This window comes from Pygocentrus nattereri, chromosome 12 (genome assembly GCF_015220715.1).
Source record: "Pygocentrus nattereri isolate fPygNat1 chromosome 12, fPygNat1.pri, whole genome shotgun sequence".
Classification (NCBI taxonomy): Eukaryota; Metazoa; Chordata; class Actinopteri; order Characiformes; family Serrasalmidae; genus Pygocentrus; species Pygocentrus nattereri.
In genome coordinates, this window is record NC_051222.1 from 11120772 (window position 1) to 11128617 (window position 7846).

General features: G+C 40.6%; 1 protein-coding gene across 2 annotated transcripts in view; it reads right to left on the reverse strand.

Annotated features, from left to right (window-relative positions):
• The window catches only part of si:ch73-12o23.1 (lysosomal alpha-glucosidase), a 29527-nt gene extending 29349 nt beyond the window's left edge, over window positions 1–178 (reverse strand). For both annotated transcript variants that reach the window (XR_005131152.1, XM_017717425.2), the window contains exon 1: window positions 45–178. The gene's annotated coding sequence lies outside the window, so the exon portion shown is untranslated. The remainder of the gene's footprint in view (window positions 1–44) is intronic.
• Between the last annotated feature and the right edge of the window lie 7668 nt (window positions 179–7846).

The window sequence follows — 7846 nt, forward strand, 5'->3', positions numbered from 1 at the left end:
GTCCGTAAACAATTCAAATGATTTCAAATGCAGTACAAACCTACCTGAGAGTATCTTCGGGCTGAAGACAATACGGTCAGTAAACCTTACTGTCCGAGCAACAGTAATCTTTATAGCCAAGGAAAAGTCTGACCTCTCCGACAAACGCAGCCTACTTCTGTTATGTTATTGATGGGCGTATTCATAAGTACACGTTGACCGTGTCTCAAATGCCTCCCTATCCCCTTGATAGTGCACTACAGCGGTTACGACATAATGGTTTAAAGGCACATCTAGTGCACTGCATGTCCACTAGATAGCAGTTTGGGGCTCAGCCCGTCTCAAAATTGAGTTAAAGAGAATCAGCGCAGGACGGCTTTACGCGAAGAAGCACGCTTCCATCTAGTGGCCTGGAGGTCGTTTAAAGGGCCCAAGTTTCAGTATTTTCTTGGCTTTTATTCCCCACCCCGAGGTCCACTTGTAACGTTTGCGAGAGTTTATCTGCAAAAACAGTCGTAGTTCATTTGGGCATGACATTTCAAATCTATCGTTATTCCTTACAGTGAAACAGGCCGCTTTTGTTACATGTCATTAAAAGGGAACTTCATCGATTTTTCAAAATTCTGCATAATGAAACTTTTAAAGATGTAAACAAAATCATTCAGAGTGGTTGGGTTTGATATACTCCATCCTAGAGAAACTTTAGTATTTAGTAGTTCTCAGTGGTCGTGATGGGAACCAGACGTCTGAAGACTCTAACGCCTCTAAAATCTCCCTCACAGAAAGTTATTGCAGGAGATAGTTATAGTTATTATGAATAACTAGAGATACTATAGATATGTATAAACTATAGATATGTTTTAGCCTCTAGTCTAAAACATATCTTATAGCAGGTATATAGTGGTGTAGTGTACAGTATATTGGTGTATTGTGCAGTGTGTAGTGGTGCATTATGCAGAGTACAATGGTGCAGTATGTAGTCTACAATCCACACTGGTAGTGTATGCCGTATACAGTAGTGCAGTGTGTAGTGTAATATCCACACTGGTACTGTATGCCGTATACAGTAGTGCAGTGTGTAGTGTAAAATCCACACTGGTACTGTATGCCGCATGTAGTAGTGCAGTGTGTAGTGTAAAATCCACACTGGTACTGTATGCCGCATGTAGTAGTGCAGTGTGTAGTGTACAATCCACACTGGTACTGTATGCCGTATATAGTAGTGCAGTGTGTAGTGTAATATCCACACTGGTACTGTATGCCGTATACAGTAGTGCAGTGTGTAGTGTAAAATCCACACTGGTACTGTATGCCGTATATAGTAGTGCAGTGTGTAGTGTAAAATCCACACTGGTACTGTATGCTGTATATAATAGTGCAGTTTGTAGTTTACAATATGTACTAGTGCAGTATGCTGTATACAGTGGTACAGTGTGTACTATACAATAGACATTATGCTATTTGGAATTAGAAAACAATGCTTTGGACTCAAGCTAACACAAAACCTGACTAAAATACTGTAATAGTCAACAGATTCCAGCAGATGGCATTATCATCTAACACACTGATCAGCTAAAGTGAAGGAATGATTGCTAAAGCAGTGGAATGTGGGTGAAAAAGAAAACCCTCCTCCCACTCGGCCACCAGGACAACAAAGCGCAGTGATCACATTACGAACCACAACAGCCTTTTCTTTATTATCATTTCAAGCATTGGTTTATCCCATAATTAATTTGAATTGAATCTACACTAATGAAATAGTTTCCTCCTTACCCCAAATGTAGTCAATCAGCCAAGACATGTTCAGTGTCTCAAGTGTTCTTCTTTAGTTTTGCACTGGAGAGAAAGCAATGAACAAATGCTAAGCTAGCAAACATTACTATGCTAGCAAGAACATCTATTCGTCCAGGCCTTCGGTCAAACACCACAACACAACTCCCTGGATCCACATTAAGTAGATTAATTAGATTAAGTTAGGTGAATAAGAGCCATACCTTCTTTAAGATTGGTTGGTTGGTGGTTGGTTAGTGTAGTGGGTAACACCTTTGCCTTCTACACTGTAGACTGGGGTTCAATCCCCCACCAGGGCAGCACCCTACACTATACCAATAAGAGTCCTTGGGCAAGACTCCTAACACCACCTTAGCCTACCTGTGTATAATGATCAAATTGTAAGTCGCTCTGGATAAGAGTATCAGCCAAATGCTGTAAATGTAAATGTAAGATGTCACCATATAAAAGCTAAATGTTGTTAGCCAACCTTGTACACAGTGGAACCACAGCACCGGAATACATAGAGCACATTCCCACATTTTTAATGTTTCATGCTCTGTTCTCTGGGACTTTAAGTTGTTTTGGCCATAATAGGCTTCAAGTTAAGATGCTGGTGTTACATATAATAGCATTTAAGTTTAGTAGTAGCCTCACATTCATGCAATGTCAATTGCTAGCTTGTTAGCTTGCTTGTAGCATGTAGCAATATTCATATTTCAGCTCCTTAGCAGCTTCACAGTGCAGATCATTGACATGTATGTGGGAAATGTACGTACACGATTACACTTGTTACACAATTTTACACTGTTTTTGTTTACTACAAGGTGCAACAGCAGCAACGTCAAGGACAGCAATTAGCGACACAACTTCAGAGTCTTTTGTACAGCTTGTCTTGTCAGGCCAAATGTGATCTCATAATAAGAGTGTTGTTTGGGGACAATCTGTTAAACTTTTGTTGCTGGTTTCGCTGCTAAAAAGGGTACTGCCCCCCTAAAACCCACCCAAATCCCTCAAGTCTGTACTCATCTGGAGCACAATCAGTAACACATGCCAAGCAAGCTAGCTAGCAAAACTCTGTCATTAGCTCACGTTCATGCTTTAGACTTAGGATTTGGCTTGTTTGCCAGCAAGATGTGATCAAAGTTTAGTATAACCAGACAGACTAGCTGCTTACAACTCAATGTTTAAAATATAAAAATCTATGGTTTTTGTCGTATGTCCATTACCCTACATAATAAAGGAGAAAGGTCATTTTTTGTAAATGCAAATAAACGGATTGTGGCTGCTTATCATCAGAATCAGAATCCTTTATTGATCCCAGAGGGAAATTGCAGTTGTTACAGTTGCAACCATTTATGTAAAAGAATAAACACTTTAATACTTTAATATGCACAGAAATGTATGGGAATATAGCTACAAATTCAAATGTAGACTTATTAAAATAGGAATGGCGGCCTGTTGGGATGGGTGACACCATTTTGTAGCAATTTGACACCAGTGTATTTGTAGCGTTACTGTTGTGTACTGTGGATAATGGGTATGCTTTTCGCACACTTTTTAGTGGACATGAAGGCACTTTGTTTAGCTCGAATACAAATCCAAGAGCTTGTTTCTTCTCAAACGTAGCTGCCAATTCTTTCTACATCACTTTTAATCTGGTTGTGCCTTCCCAACTGTGAACAACAGAGGATACATACAGCTGCTGGTAACCCATCGTCAAATTCTATCCTTTACAGCTAATGTCTGAATTTTAATGTGACGTTTTTTTGAGGTGCAATGCTCAGTTGTATTGGATTTAATGTGTTTCCCTGCACAGGTGACACACATCTACATGCTTAATTGAAGTATATGTGTAAACTAACGTTACAATCATGGGAGCTAATGACAGACTTGTTTTCAGGCAGTGCTGACGAGTGCAACTATGCCTCCTGCTTTGAGCCCCTCCATTTGTTCCAACCCAAATAATCTACATTCCCACCCATATGTAACTAAAAAGTTCTCATGGTTGTCCCCAGACATGATCGGGTTCTGTGAGCAGGTGGGAAAAAAAAATTAAATATATATGATAGTCAAGATGGAGGCGTGGTGGGTAGCAAGTAGGGCCTGGGTTTGATTCCCCGTCTGGGTGACCAGGGTCCTTTCTGTGTGAAGTTTGCATGTTCTCCCCATGTCTGTGTGGGTTTCCTCCCACAGTCCAAAGACATGCAGTCAGGCCAATTGGACATGGTAAATTGTCTAAACTGCCCCTGTGTGTGATTGACTGTGTATGTCTGTCTGTCTGTCTGCCCTGCGATGGACTGGTGACCTGTCCAGGGCGTATCCTACCTTCCACCCGATGACCGCTAGGATGGGCTTCAGCACCCCCCGCGACCCAGAAGGAGAAGCGGCTTAGAAGGTGTGTGTGATATTCAGGACATTTTCACAACACCTATAACCTGTAGTGCCACATTTATTTGTATAGCGCTTTTTACAACGGATGTTGTCACAAAGCAGCTTTACAGAATTTCAGAAAAGACAAAGTTTTAACAGGACTGTAAGAATGTACAGAAACCCCCCCGGTGGGCAAGCCAGGGCAACAGTGGCAAGGAAAAACTCCCTCAGAACTGAGGAAGAAACCTTGGGAGGAACCAGGCTCACCAGGGGGGACCCATCCTTCTCTGGTCAAACTACCTACAAGTGATTATACTACTAATATTAATAGCAGTAATATTGGTATTAGGAATAACTAGGAGTCTATAAGAACATCAGTGTAGGATGGGCAGCTAGTCCAAGGCAGGTGGTGGCAGCTGGGGCATGGGCAGCTGGTCTGAAGTACGTAGCAGGAGGGCTCGGCAGTCGGTCGTCCTTCAGTGTCCAGCCAGACATATGGGTGATTGTATACTCGGAAAGAAAGCAGGGAGATGGAATTCGTTTTATTCTATCCGTTTGTACATAAACAGGGAATGTAAACATTTACAGAGTGTGGCTAACGACTCCGGCAGATCTGACTATGACAGCTTAACTAAAAGGAGAGAACCAGAAGGACACACAGACACGGCAGCACTCTGAAACAGTTCGGCATCCCTCAACTCCACCGTCCACAAACCTGAGTGACCGCGTGCGAGCAGCGGGACGACAGCACCAGCGTCTCAGTTTACTATAATTCCCTGTGTCCATGAACCCCTGGATCTACTGCCTTTATCTAAGGGGGAACATTAGCTACCAAAAGCTAAACTGAACAAGTGAGTTTTCAGCCTAGTCTTAAAGATTGAGACTGTGTCTGAGTCCCGAACAGTTTCTGGAAGATCATTCCAGAGTTTGGGGGCTTTATAAGAAAAAGCTCTTTCCCCAGCTGAAACCTTCTCAATTCTGGGGACTATTAATAAGCAAGCACTCTGGGATCTGAGTGGTCGTGATGGCTCATAATGAGAAACAAGGTCTTGTAAGTACTCAGGAGCAAGACCATGTAGGGCTTTATAAGTCAATAAAAGGATTTTATAATCAATACGGAATTTAATTGGCAGCCAATGAAGTGATGATAGCACTGGACTAATATGATACATTTTTCTAGCTTTAGTGAGGAACCTGGCTGCGGCGTTTTGGACTAGTTGGAGTTTGTTTAAATTCCTGCTTGTGCATCCTGACAGTAGTGCGTTACAGTAGTCTAACCTAGAAGTAATAAAAGCGTGTACTAGTGTTTCTGCATCACGCAGGGACAGGGCATTTCTGATCTTGGCAATGTTGCGAAGATGTAGAAAAGCTGTCCTAGTGATGCTGCCTGTGTGTTGATCGAATGATAAATCTGAATCTATTATAATGCCAAGATTTTTTGCTGCTGAGCCAGGTGTGGCTGGAAAGTCGGCGAGATTTAAGATTAAATCTGGTAATTTACTTCTTGCTAATTTTGGACCCAGAAGGAGAACCTCTGTTTTGTTACTGTTTAATAGGAGGAAGTTACGTGACCTCCAGCCTTTCACGTCTTTTACACAGTCCTCCATTTTCTTTAACCTGTATTTGTCATCAGGCTTGGCTGATATGTACAGTTGAGTATCGTCTGCATAACAATGAAAGTTTATGCCATGGTTACTTATAACTGTGCCTAACGGTAACATGTATAGTGTAAATAATAATGGTCCTAAAATAGACCCCTGTGGAATTCCAAATCTCACTTTTGAATAATTGGAAGATAAATTGTTTACCCTAACAAACTGATAATGTTCTGATAGGTAAGATCTGGACCATGATAGGGCCGTCCCTGTGATTCCAACCATGTTTTCTAACCTTTCTAGGAGAATATTGTGGCCTATTGTATCGAAAGCCGCGCTAAGGTCAAGTAGCACTAAGAGAGATATGTAGCCTTGATCAGAGGCAAGAAGAAGATCATTAGTTATCTTAACTAGAGCCGTCTCAGTGCTGTGGTGTGGCCTGAATCCAGATTGAAAATTTTCATATACATGGTTCTTATGTAGATATGAACTAAGTTGTTGGGCCACAGCCTTTTCTAAGATCTTTGATATAAATGGTAAGTTAGAAACAGGCCTGTAATTAGACAAAACGGCGACATCAAGATTTGGTTTCTTGATCAGGGGCTTGATAACTGCTGGTTTAAAAGCTTTGGGTACATGAGTTTTCAATATTTGAAATAGGGTTTATAATAACTGGCAGGACTTCTTTGAGTAATTTTGATGGAATTGCATCGAGTATGCAGGTTGTGCAATTTGCAGAAGAGATAATCTTCTCTAGCTCCAGCTGTGGGAGTGGATAAAAAGTTTCCAGGCTCTTTTCTACAGCTGTGTTTTGTTCTATATCAGCCAAGTCAGATGACAGCCAAGCTGGATTTGAATTTGATACTGTGGGTTGAATTTGCTGTCTAATATTTTTCAATTTTATCATTAAAGAAGTCCATAAAAACTTCACTAGTGAGAGTTGCTGGTATTTCTGGTTCAGTACCTGCCTGATTTTTTGTGATTTGGGAAATCACCTTAAACAGTATTCTAGGATTATACTTAATTTTCTCGATCAGCGAAGCCAGATGTGCTGAGCGAGGTTTAGTGACAGCATTTCTATACTCTATAAGGCCGTCCTTCCATGCAGTGTGGAACACTTTCAGTTTGGTTTAACGCCATTTCCGCTCTAATTTCCGAGCTGTTTGTTTTAAGGTCCGGGTTTTATCGTTGTACCACGGGGCGAGCTTTTTCTGCCTTCTTTTTATTTTAAGTGGGGCCACATTTTCTAAAGTGGATCGTAAGGTACTTTGTAAATAATCAGTTAGTAAATCTAGTTCCATTGGGTCTGATGCAGTGGAGACTGGGGTTGATAACTCTGGGAGATTTTCTATAAATTGTAGGGTGGTAGATGGTTTTATTGAAAGGGGACGTATTATGGCTAAGTCATAGCTCATATGAAATTAGTTAATGGTCGGAGATTGCTGTGGTTTGCGGTAGGATATTAAGATTGTCTATGTTAAGTCCTAAATCTAGATTTGGTCAAAACTAAATCTAACGTATGAGTGCAGTAGTGTGTAGGCCCTGTTACATTTTGGGTAAAACCAACAGAGTCTAGGATTGAGGTAAATGCCTTTTTTAATGGGTCATCTACTCAAAGTGAATATTAAAATCCCCTACAATTATTACTTTATCGTTGCACACAGCCAGGTTTGCAGCGAAGTCACTAAATTCAGAGTATGGCCCTGGTGGCCTATAAATGTTAAATAATGAAAACGCCTTCTTTTTTGTGACTGGATTTGTAACGTGAATAGAAAGGACCTCAATGGAAGTAAAATTGTTTCTGACTAATATTGAGAGTATTTTGGTATATTATACAGACTCCACCTACCTTGCCTGATAGTCTTGGCCTATGTGCATAATTATAGCCTACAGGCGTGGCTTCATTTAAAGCTAAATATTCATCAGGTCTAACCCACGTTTCAATAAGACAAAAATCAAATTTATGATCGCTTATAATTTCATTTACGATGACTGCTTTAGAGTTTAATGATCTTATATTAAGTAGTCCAAGTTTTAGATCTAAGGTGTTAGTGCCATCATCAGAACATGGATATATGTTGATTAGGTTATTTAAACGGACTGATTGAATTTTCTATGATTAAATTTAG